The following is a 13,419-nucleotide window of genomic DNA, read 5'->3' as shown; positions in this document are numbered from 1 at the left end:
CAATCACAGTCACAGCATAACATCATCATGTTAGATAGAACTAGTAACTTGTTATTGTCTTTACTTGAAAATTAAGTTTGATGCATATGGATGTCAAGCTGACAACGGGTGGACTTGTTGAATTAGTTTTAGATGTTAATTTGAGATTAAGAAATATCTAGAACCTGGTAAAACAATTTGTTATGCTATGTATTTAATCTTTGCATCATTTTCCCATAACAGAGGTGTAAACTCTGTATAGAATTTTAGAAAATTCTTATTCATTTTATGCACTTATATATGTAAATGCAATGTTTGTATGATATGTGTTTGTGCCCCCAGTTTCTTTCCTTGCTTTTTTTTTTTTTTTTTTTGAGACAGAGTCCCGCCCTGTTGCCCAGGCTGGAGTGCAATGGCATGTTCTAGGCTCACTGTAAACTCTGCCTTCCAGGTTCAAGCAATTCTCCCTGCCTCAGCCTCCTGAGTAGCTGAGATTGCAGGTGCTCGCCACCATGCTGGGCTAATTTTTGTATTTTTAGTAGAGACTGGGTTTCTCCGTGTTGGCCAGGCTGGTCTCAAAAGCCTGATCTCAGGCATCCCAAAGTGCTGGGATTACAGGCATAAGCCATGTGCCCCCAGTTTCTAACACAGAGCTCCTAAAACTCTCCTAATCTCCTGAGTTATAGGGGTGCTAAAATAATATTTTCAAAAATATTTGGTCTTTGACATCAGTTTCACACACAGAGCTCCTTGAAACCTCCTGGGTAATAGGAGCATTTTTTGTTCTAATGAAGCAACTCTTGTTGGGCTTCTGAATAGGGGCTGGTCACCAAAAGGATTCAGCCATAATTAGTGAAGATTGGAATTTTCAGCCCACCTAATCCTCTGGGAATTGGAGAAAAGCTGGAGACTGAGTTAATTATTGATTACGCTGTGATTAAGCCTCAAAAAAAAAAAAAAAAACCTGAAGTACAAGGTTTGGAGAGCTTCCATAAGGTTTGGAGAGCTTCCATAATTCATACTCTGAACAAAATTGTTTCAGGTTGGTGAATATATCCACATGCCAGGAGAGTTGTGCCCCTCAGCTCCACTGGGACAGAAAGTCCTGCAATAGAAACCCTCCTGGATCTCCATCTACATACCTTTTCATCTGACTATTCATCTGTATCCTTTATCCCATCCTTCATGATAAGTTGGTAAATGTCAGTATATGGTCCCCTGAGTTGCATGAGCCATTCTAGCACATTATAAAGTTTTAGGAGGAGGTTATAGGAATGCCTGATTTGCAGGCAGTCTGTTAGACACACAAGTGACAATCTGGACTTGTAATTGGTGTCTGAGGTCAGGGATAGTCTTGTGGGACTGAACCGTTCTGTGGGATAGGCATTAAATTCATAAAGTTAGTGTCAGAATTGAGTTAGATTGTAGGATACTCAATCAGTGTCCATTAAGAGTTGGAGAATTGCTTGGTGTGGCAAAACCCCCACACGTATGGTGTCGGACGTGTTGAGTGTAATAGAAGATTTTTTCTTTCAATATCACATTGATAAGCTTTAAAAATTGTTTCCATATTTTTAAACTGAACAAAAATTGAAGGCCTTCCCCCCCCCCCCATAATATTGCAATCTTTGGAGAGACCTTATCATATTTTTTGTATGAATTTATACTTTCAAAAACCTCTCCCTATAAATCATTGTGCGTTTTTACATCTTCCATAAATACATAAGGATTTAAACAAATTATTACTCTATACCTCTCATGTTAAATACTTTACTCTCATAAAAGGATAAGTAAACCAACTTCTTTGCTGATTGCTGATCTGTTCTTCAAACGTGTCCTCAATGTTCCATAGAGAACCCACATTTGAAGAGTATATGTCAGTCATTCATTATAATGTAAAAACTAGTACTCAATTTTTACAATGAAAAAGTTAATTGAGCCATTCTAAATGCAGTTAACCCTTGAACAATGCAGGGTTTAGGGGCGCTGACCCCCCTCCAACTGTTGTCGCAGTCAAAAATCCATTTATAACTTTTGGCTCCCAACAACATCTCTACTAGTAGTTTATGTTTACTGGAAGCCTTATGGATAACATAGTCATTTAACATATATTTTGTATGTTATATATATTATATACATATTTTGTATATGTATTATATATATTCTTACTAGGTAAGCTAAAGAAAATGTTTTTAAGACTATAAGAAAGAGAAAATGTATTTACAGTACTGTACTGTATTTATTGATAACATAAGTTTACCTTATCTAAGAGGAATCTTCTGTCTGAAATGGCAGGCAATCACAGCTGCAGACCTCAATCTCTGGTACATATCAAGCAATTTTCTTGTAATGTCATGACTTTTCTCTGCTTCTTGGAAGCACTTCCAGCATCACTAGTGGCACTTTGCATGAGTTCCGTGATGTTATTCAACGTTTACAGTCTTGCACTAAACACAATGAAAAATACATGAGAACCACGAGAGATCACTTTATATATGATATGCAATTTACTGGAGAAATGAACTGCTCATGCAGAGATGATTAGCATCACACGGTGTTTTAAGCATATACTTGCAACACTTAAGCTCACTGTAATAGCAATGAGAAACAGCTATGGAATTATTACAGCAGTACAGTATGTACTATGGTTAATTTTATGCAGTTATAATTTAATACTGCATCTTTAATTTGTTTACATTTCTCTCCACTGCAAATGGCACCATGTACTGTCTGTGTTTGTGCGTGTTGTTTTTATAAATGTTAAATTTTTATTAAAATTTGTGTATAATTTGTGGTGGGAAATGATACCACAGACTTATATCTACATATATTTTTGCATACATGACATACATAACATTTTCTTATTTTTTGATATATCTAGGGTCACAGTTCATCTGTGACTTTTCTCAAATTGTCACAAATCTCCAAAAATTATTCCCATGTTTATTTTTAAAAATCCATGCATAAGTGGACCTGCACAGTTCAAACCCATTTTGTTCAAGGTCCAGTGCACTCTAGCAGATACATAATCTAGTGAAATAAAAGATAACAAACTGTATTGTTTTGAATTTACAATCTGCTTTTAAGATTTTTTAAGCAAGATTGAAGAAACATATTTGATGTTTTACATACTCTGAATAAAATTATTATATTACTTTGAATAACCAGTAATTTTCTTTTTATTTCAAATAATATATAGTTACTATTAAAATATAGATGTGATTACATTTTAACAGCCAACTGAATGCATATTACATTTTATTTATTAAATCATTGTTTTGTTATTTGTGTTTTTTAAAAAGCTTTTAGCAATACAATTTTTAAGATAAAAGCATATTATAACAAAATAACAATATATTGATACTTTCAACATTTCTTCTCTGAGGTATAAAGCATACGAGAGCCCTCTACTAGGTAGGAGAAGAATTAGATTGTAGTTAGGAAATCACTAGTTGATTGCCATGGAAAAATGTCTTAGCCTCTCAAAAACTCATTTTCTTCTTCTGACTGTGTACACAGAATAAGCTCCAGACAATCTTACAAAAATTAAATACTAGATTATAGAGATTTCTCCCAATTCGTATAAGAATTCACCCAGTTGGCAATTATCATATTTTAAAAGATTAAGAAGCAAAATTGTTGCATTTTGTGGCCATCATTGAGTCCAGTTTAGTATACCAAAATCTTACAAAATTTGTGGGCCCACTTTAAGAAAAATAATTCAAACAGCACAGAGTCTTGGAAGCAGCCCATGCAAATGAGAGACTCTGAAGCTTAAATTTTATTAGCTTTTGCAAAATTTATAATAAAAAAGGAGCTAGATTAGAAAGAGATGCTTAGATAAAAATTGGATACAATGAGAAAGAAGGAAATGTGTTCCAGGACCCTGTGGTTGAAGGCAGTATAGTGTGTTCAATGAAATGAAAAAACAAAACAAAACAAAACAAAAAAACCCTGTGTGGCTGGAATGGATGCAGCTTAGGAGAATGTGAGCATTAAACCAGATAGGTGTAAAAAAAAAGTGCTTTATAAGTTGATAAAGGGTATTGCAAATATTAAGAACAATTATATATTTAATATTGTCTTTACATTGAACAAGAGTAAATGTGCTTTGCGAAGAGGCCAGTGAGGTACATGTGGCCCTCAAAATGTAAGACTATTGTAGGCCATTTTAAGGAATTCTGTCTGCACTTTTAAACAAATATAACTCTCAGAAAGTTTTAAATTGGATAGATAGGAATGGGGGTGGGGCCAATGAATGCCATCAGATTTGTGTTTCATCAAGTGTACTGTGGTGTGTTTAAACATGAATTAGGTAAATTAGATAATAATAAGAGGCTGATGAAGCAAAACAGATAGAAATAAATAGTAGTTAGACTGAGTGGTTTCTGGTAGATACTAGGGAAGTGATCTGATTTGAGATGTACTTTGAAGGGAAAGTCCACAGGAACGTTGAAGAGGGCATTGTCTGATGACTCCTGGATTTTCTGTTTACATAATAGACAAGTTGTAGAATCTATAAGAAATGCAAATTTGAATAGGAGGAAGATGAATTCAGTCTGATTCCTTTGGTGAGAGGTGGTATGCAGACATTCAAGAGGTAAGACCAAATAGACTGTTGGGAGGTCTAGATCTGTATGGTCCAATCAGTAGCCAGTAGACATGTGGTTATTAAAATAAAATTTAAAATTCAGTTTTTCAATCTCACTAGTGTCATGTCAAGTGCTTTATAGCCAAGTGTAGCTAATGGCTACTGTTTTAGTCAGTCCCAATATAAAAAATTTCCATCTTAGTAGATAATTCTGTGGGAGTACACTGGTCTAAGTAAAAATTCAATTTGTGATTTTCCTGCAGAAAGGGGTAAATAAGGGTGTTAGAGGAAGAGTAACGAATAGAGCTGCTACTTGCAGAATGCTATCTTTAAAAAGAAGAGAAATAATGACCAGACAAGTAATGTGGAAGACAAGGAGTTTGCATTATTAAACTCAAGCACATAAAACACTTCAAAATATGGGAAATGGTGAACAGGTCTGAATGCTGTTAAGAAGCAAAGGCAGGCCGGGTGCAGTGGCTCATGCCTGTAATCCCAGCACTTTGCGTGGCTGAGGCGGGGGGATCACTTCAGGTCAGGAGCTCAAGACCAGCCTGGCTAACATAGTGAAACCCTGTCTGTGCTAAAAATAAAAAAATTAGTCGGGCGTGGTGGCAGGCACCTGTAATCCCCACTACTCGGGAAGCTGAGACAGGAGAATTGCTTGAACCAGAGAGGAGGAAGTTGCAGTGAACTGAGATCACGCCACTGCACTCCAGCCTGGGTGACAGAGCAAAACTCCGTCTCAAAAAAAGAAGCAAAGGCAGATGAAATAATCAATTGTGTGCAGTAACAAGTATTTGCAAAAAATAGTGAGATTTCCCATTTTCAGAAAAGTGTTATGGAGAAAGCAAGAAGGGAGTGGTTTGAAGAATTAATGAGAGATTGGAGAATTAGTACAACATTATGGATAAAATCTTCAATACTTGGTTGTGAAAGAAAAAAGACAAAGTGCAATAGCTCCAGGACCATGAGTTGTCAAGTGGGAGATCTGTGTATCTACATATGTATGTCCATATCTATCCATCCATTTATCTATCTATACATTCAGCTTCATTGAAAGAATGTGAATGAACTGAAGGAATGAATTTAACTTAAAGGATAATTATCCGTTGGAGAGGGAAAAGAGGTAAATATACAACAGTGAGAATAAATAATCTATGGTGTAAAATCCTGAGGAAAGAGAAGAGATATAATACAAAGCAAAAAGTGGAAAGATTATCCTGGGATGGATTAATACAATTTACCAGAGTTCCTGTGATTTTAATATTTGAGTCATCTTTGAATTCATTGGTTTTGCTTTTGTTTTCCTAGTATGAAGCAATCCAAACACCTGGTTTCCATATGCACAAAATGTATTTTACTTTCAGGTATTTCTATTTCCATGCTTGTCTGTTGTTTATATTTGCTCTTCCATAACAATTTCAGCTAACTGAGTTAATGAAGCCTAGTGAATCATGCAAGACTCCTCTGTATTTCTCCCACATAGCAGTTACTTACCAAATGTTAACTCCTTTCCCTGTCTGAGTAAATGGAACACTATCAGTCATTTAGAGTTAATAATTACATGGTCAGATTTTTGTTTTGGCTAATTTCTTCTTCAGTTAAGTAGACAATATTTCTAAGCCAAGAAAAGACTGAAGTTAGGGCAGATAGTAATAGGTAAATGCAATAAACCAGCAGAGAAATGACAAAAGCCAGTGTTGTCAGGGATGTAAATGAGAAAAGTCAAGACAGTGAAATAAATAGCCACCCCCCAAAAAAGAGAAACTGGAATGTAGAATTATCTACAATACTAAGAATTATGTTGGCTTCTTGTTTGTATTTTTTAAATCACTTAGTCTAAGATTTAATGTTAGTAACAGCATTACAGCGTGTGTTAGTTTTGTCTATTTTTGTATGCATTGATGCAGTACATAATGTATGCCTATATATTGAATAGATATACATAGTATATGCCTATATATTGAATATATCATACGGATTATATAACATACTTATATTAGAATCAAATTTGTATCAAAATATAGCAAATACTTGTTTCATGAGGGTGTAGACTTAATTTTTTTATCTCTATACAGCTTCAATTTTTTAGATATATTTGGAGATTCATACATGAATCAAGTAAACAAAATCAACCAATAAGTTCAAAATATTTCAGAAACTTGGAATAGTTAGCTAAGTCATTATAGATGAAGTCATTATTACAGATGAAGTGTAATGCTTGGATTCATTATATTTTAGAATATATAGGGATAAAATTATAGATGAAAATTATAGAAAGGAGTAAAAAATCAAGAATATTTTACAATAATAAGAATTCAATAATCTAAAATGTATTTATATGTTTCAGCATGTTGTGTTTTCCTAAAATGAAAAACTATGTCTTTCTTGGATTTTCATGCTCCTCACAGAATTGGCTAGGGCTTAAGTTACTTCTCTGTCATCTTAATGTTCTGCTAATTAGACAGTTTAGTCTTGAGCCTTGCCTAGCTTTGGATTCATAACACAACTAAATGTCTCCATTGTACTGCATTTTTATTAATCATCTGAATTACCTCAAAATACCACAAATGGAACCAATCATGATCATAAAATAAATGTATTCTTACTATCCATTTCTTATCTTGGCTAGTGTCATAAGTATATACTCACCAAGTCCTGAAACTTGAGGGTTCTACTGGATTCCATCTTTTTATTTATTCCACTATTTTAGTCAGAGGTTCTGATTCATTTAAAATTTCTGTTCTGTGAGAATCTTGTTCCACTCCAGTCCACATGGCAATATTTCCTTTGATGACAAAGAAAGAGAGAAACATAAGCTTACTTAAAGGTTTCTGTAAAATGTATTTCCAATATGTTAGCTATCTCTATTTTCAATTATGCAGATTGTAAAGCCCCTACAGCCTCCAACATATTGTGAGTACCAAAGCCTGGAATAGAGTCCATCCTGTGTTTCTGCTAAGATTCTGTGTGTACTCTCTCATCTCTTCCTTTGCCTTAATAAAATAATTGTAATGCTCTTGGAATTTTGATGGGGAAGTAATGCCTAGATTGATTTTGAACTGAACATGTCTCTCAAATTGCATGAGCTGCCTCAGCTACAAACTCCAAGATTTTAAAAAATGACCATAACATTTAGTCTTTATTCTCTTTCTTCAAAATTTAGCTCCTAAATTTCAAGAACATATTTGGGTATATTCAACATATTTTATAGTCTATAATTTTGAATATTACTTTTGTTCAACACTACCTATTTAGCAAATGCATTGTTTGATTCTTCCATTCATTTATTGCAAACAGAATGCAATATAATCCCTTTCTTTTGTTTCTTACTGCAGTCATTTCTACTACTTCAGAAAATGGAAGGGAAATATAAAAAAAAAAAAAAATCACCTCATTTTTCCCAAACTATCTGGAACGAAAGATCACCTTATTCTTCCCAAACATGAATGAATATACACTGAATGATCCTAAGGTCATCATAGTATAGTACTTAGAAATGTGTGCTGAAAAGTCAAGCAGGACTAAATTTAAATGCCAACTACCACAAACCAACTGGAAATATTTATAAAAAATAATAAATATTTTCAGATGTGATTTTATGCAAGAATGGGTTGTAAACACTTTGGATAAATAAGAAGTAAGAGTCAATTTTCCTATGATGAGGTCCCTGAAGTTAGGTATCTTCCAAACCTCCATGGAAACCAACAACTGCTGATCTCTTAGGCAGCCAACCTTGCAAGAGGCTGAGATGGAGGACCGAGACACCGGCCTAGTACATTATACTGATGCAATCACGTGTCTGAGAACCCAGCCTTCTGATCCCACCATGTTGCTTCTCCACACTGCTTTTCTCTAACCACGGATGCTGATCTGGGAAATTTGGTCTTGCACCAACATTCTGCCCATCAGAGTGCTATAGAATCTTACCTTGGAGGGGATGGTGATTTTTAATTATGCAGTTTATATAGCCCCACAGCCCAAGGGCTGGGTCCCTCTCCCAGGACCTAACAACTGTTCTTGCTTTATCCCTTGGCCTTAACCCAAAATTAAATGGCTGACAGAAGAGCCACACTCTTACCGATGATCCAGTCTCATACCTCCAGTCATTATGTGTATGTTCTCTGACTATATCTTTGACTTTTGTTGATTCGGTACTACCTTCTCAGTTTTTGTTGCTATTTTCCATAATACTCTTCTACATATAAAGTCATAACCCAGCATTATAGTTCTCCTCTATGGCTTTACACCAGCTTCCAGTTCTGCCCCAAATATCCTTTTCCTCTGCTCAGTAAACACCTATTCCTTAGGTGTTTCCTTAGAAGCCAAGTCAAATGTCACTTTTTCCTTTGTGTTTTATATTGCTTTCCTAATAGAAATATTAATAGATGAAGATAATCACTGTACCTGGTACCAGTTTTGTTTCTACATATTTCTAGAAAAACATATAATAATTTTAATTGTTTATTTGAAAGTTTTGCCTCTCTCAGCAAAATAAAAGTTTTGTAAGGGCAGGCAACATTCATCGTTTTATCCCCATCTCTTAGCAAGATGCCAAATCAGAGTTGACATTTTATAAATTTGTGTAAACTAAAATCTGCCATAAAAACACCACTCAGAATCTATTGTGACATAAATAACCATAATATTTAGATAATAAAGTTCAAAGCTACAATTTGAATGAAAATGATGCCACCATCTGGCTCATCACAAAGAGAAAGAATTACAAAAATAATCTTTCAGAGTACTGATTACAAAGTCAAAATATACTTGATAACCCTTTGAGAGAAATAAAAATTTTACCAGTTATGCTTTCTTAAAATGTCTCTTATAATTTCAAAATAATATTGAAATATTTGGATTTGAACAATGATCTAACTTTAATGGCATTGTATGGGGCATATGAGGTCTATTGAATGGCTTCTTATGGTTACAACATCTGATCTTTTAGGCCAACATTTGGCCTAAAAGAGTACAAATTACTGCTGTCATTTTGATCTTTTATTTTTTATTTATATAGTTGTATCTTCTTCCTAAGTTGGTAGCTTAAAACAATTGATTTAAAAAGTTGATTCCTATCCTGTCGTTTATCTAACAAAATATCTCCCTGAAATCATGGGTTGCAGTTATTTCTTAAAATACTGGCATATCTTGTACTACATGCCACATATTCTATTTTTCATGAATATTCATCTCTTCCTATACCATACTGCATATTTCTAGTTCATTGATAATAATTTATAAAGATATTTGATATTTAGTTTTCTCATTTTGGTATGTAGGTATGAGATTCAAGCACGAAGAATACATGGAAGTTTTCCTTTTCACATGGGAATGATTATATAAATAAATATTCAAAAAAAGTGCTTCAGGGAAGAGGAAAATACAAGTGGTTGCAAAAATAGTGAAGGGTAGATAGATGCCAAGTTTGCTCATCTGTGAGGGGCACTTAAAACTAGAGATCCCATTCACTAAGCATGTTAACTATTCACAGTTTTACCAATAGAGGCACTGCCCTTAGACTGAAATTAAAATAAGAATAAAAACCAACAAGAACAAATATATCTAGAGAAAACTCATCTCAGCCTAATTAATTTTTCATTGATCATATAAATTCACAAATGGATTTTTGAGCCAAATGTCACATGGTACATTTTAGTTAAACCAAAAAAAGTGATTTATATTATTACCTAAATCACAGATATAACTATAATTCCACAATGTTCTGTAAACTGGAAATTTTCTAAAGCCATCTGAAGACAGAGAAAAACTCCAGAAAAGTCAGAAATGTTTAGTAATTTTTTAGAAATAAATAATGTATTCTCTACTTCAGCCAGAAGTTGACAAGGAAGCAAGTCTCTTTTTGTGTACAATTTTCATTATTAGAAAAGTTGCATCACAATCCCACCAAACACTTAAGCAAATGAGTTAGCATAAAATATCAAGTTGTCAAATGAGACACACAAATCAGAGATTTTACTGTTTCACGCTTTATTAATAATTTCAAGTAAACAAGCTTTTAAGAGGCATAGATGAAACAAGAGGTGAGGATTTTCTACGTGCCTTTCTACCCACACTGGATGCACCCTGTTGGCCAAGTTGAAAGTTGAGGTCTCAAGTTAAGGAAGTGTGTGGTCTCCTTACTGACACAATCTGAAGCCAATTCAGTCATGAACTATCTCTTTATTATTCAGATAAATAAATAAATTGTGTGGCATTTTCCAGAGAGCCATCCCCCAGCAATCCATAGATTCCAGGTTTATTTATAGTAAGCAATCTTACTTAGATCAGGGACATCTGACATTCAAGATGTTTACGGGAGCATATTTTCTAGGCTCATATAAAGACTCTTGCAGGCATATGTCATTAGTTTGCCGGAAGGTCAGTTATTAGTGTGCTCACTAGGAGATTAGACCGGGATCACCTGCCTTCTATCTCAAGTCTGTCCCTTCAACCTCATGAATAGGAGCAAAATGAATTGTGAGTTGTTCCTTAACATTTTTTTCTTTTTATCTAGCATACGTTTAACACATCTGGTGTGAAGTGACAGCAAATATTAGCATTCCGTCACCCACTTGAATTGGAAATTGCACTGACCCAATGCAGGAAACTTATTAGAAACTTCATGTACCAACATGCAACAGTAAGTCACTGGATATTGGTGGTAAACTATTAACATTAAGATACAAATTGCAAACATGGAAGGTAAAAAATGTCTTTACCTTCACAGTGAACTGCTCAAGGATCTGGTACATAGCAGAAGCATGATCGTATTTGTCAATTTGATTTTTTTTATCCAGAGACAACCTTTAGTTTTGAAACAAAAAACTTCAATTTAAAGATTCAAAGTAGCTTTCCTGTATTTCAGTTTAAACCTCTAAAATATTTTAAATCACACTATTTAAGAATATGTAAGTTGACTTTGACAAGTTTTAGCAGTATTAAACTTGTTTTGGTTATAATAAAAAATATGCAAATTTTCTCTAGGTACCACATAAGAGTATATAAAACTGGCAGAAAAAGTAATGCTGCTGATTTCAAGCTTTAAAAGGCATGTTCCAAAAATGGATAGTGAAAGTAGAATGAACATTATGCAATAAAAAGAAAAATATGCTTAACAGAAGTTTTTAATTGATTCCCACTGTCTATTATTAAATAGCATAAGTGTTAACTACAATCAGTCATACTTTAAGCTGTTGGTTTAATTTACTTAAAAATGTTATTACTTATATTTATTATTGTTTTAAACAAATTTGTATCAATTCCCTTAACGATGGGCATTTTTGAAAATTATTTGGCTGCTGTTTTGTAAAAACAAAAACAACAAAAAGGTTTATCAATACCAATATTTATTTAGCAAATGACTTTTTAAAAATTGCTTTTCTTCTAAAACTAATGAGCCCAAGGTGACACCACAAATAAATAAAATGAGTCATATAAATTACTAGAATCAGATGTTTCAAAATTAAGCTTGGGGGAATGCAATAAAAAATATTCATTCTGGCTTATAAACTCATAAATGCAAACAAATATATGTGAAGAATAATTATGATTAATATGAATTTATACTTTTGTCTTTATTGAATTTATTAAAATATGTGTTCTTTCACTGCAACAGAACTCCTCAGGTTATATGATAATTTAGGAATGAGTAAATATTTTTTGAAATAATTTTAACATTTTGAGAAATACATGATTTAAAAACTTTTTCAGCAGAGCACAATGACTCACACCTGTAATCCTAGCATTTTGAGAGGCCAAGGCAAGTGGATTGCTTTAGGCCAGGAGTTTGAGGCCAACCTGGGCAACATGATGAAACCCCACCTCCACTAAAAAAGTAAAAATATAAATAAAATACAAAAACTGAGGCAAGAGAATCACCAGAGCCTGGAGAGGCAGTGAGCCATGATTGCACCACTGTACCCCAGCCTGGACAACAGAGTGAAAGACCATTGAAAAAAAAAAAAATTGCCCCATTGCAGTCAAGCACTGCTTAATGACAGAAATATGTTCTGAGAAATGTGTTGTTAGGCAATTTCATCATTGTGTGAATATCAACGAGTTTACTTACACAAACCTAGATGATGCAGTCTACCATACACCTAGGCTATATGATATAGCCTATTGCTCCAACAACCCTGTACAACATGTTACTCTACTGAATACTGCAGGCAGTTGTAACACAATGGTAAATACTGTGCATCTAAAAATTCAAAAGTTTCAGTAAAAATATATTACAATCTTTTAGGACAATTTTCTTATATGTGGTTCATTGTTGACCAAAATGCCATTAGGCAATGCACGACAGTATTTTATATTTGTTCCTGATTTTTTTGCATGTAATTTTTGAGCAAACCAAGAAGAGCATGTAAAACTGTAGGCTCCTTGTGGTCACTATTTTTGGTGCCAATTTGAGAATTTGTGTTTTTATTATTTTTGCTAACATATTGTTGTGAAATCTTATAAACATTCAGAGTAAGTTTTGTTTTCACTGATTTAGGAGTAGCTATTAGAATGTCAAGATTGCTGAGGTTTACTAGTTTTATTAATACAGCCATATTTATATAGTAGTAGTTATTTACATCTAGCATGCTTATATATAGTAAATTCTAAAGTTTAAATATCATATATATGTTCAGAAAGAGAATTATTCATAGGTTCAGCCATAAGGAAATATGACATTTAAAAAAATTATCATGGATAAATAAATCAAGGTATATTACAGCATTCTATTAAAGCCAAAATGATACAGAAAGTAAAAATATCAGTGATTGCTTGCCAGGGGCCAGGTAGGATGGAAGAATGAATATGCAGAGCACAGAGGAATTTTAAGGCAGTGAAAATAT

Source organism: Hylobates moloch, unplaced genomic scaffold (assembly GCF_009828535.3).
Source record: "Hylobates moloch isolate HMO894 unplaced genomic scaffold, HMol_V3 SCAFFOLD_2, whole genome shotgun sequence".
In the NCBI taxonomy this organism is placed as follows: Eukaryota; Metazoa; Chordata; class Mammalia; order Primates; family Hylobatidae; genus Hylobates; species Hylobates moloch.
This window is presented reverse-complemented; position numbering follows the sequence as displayed.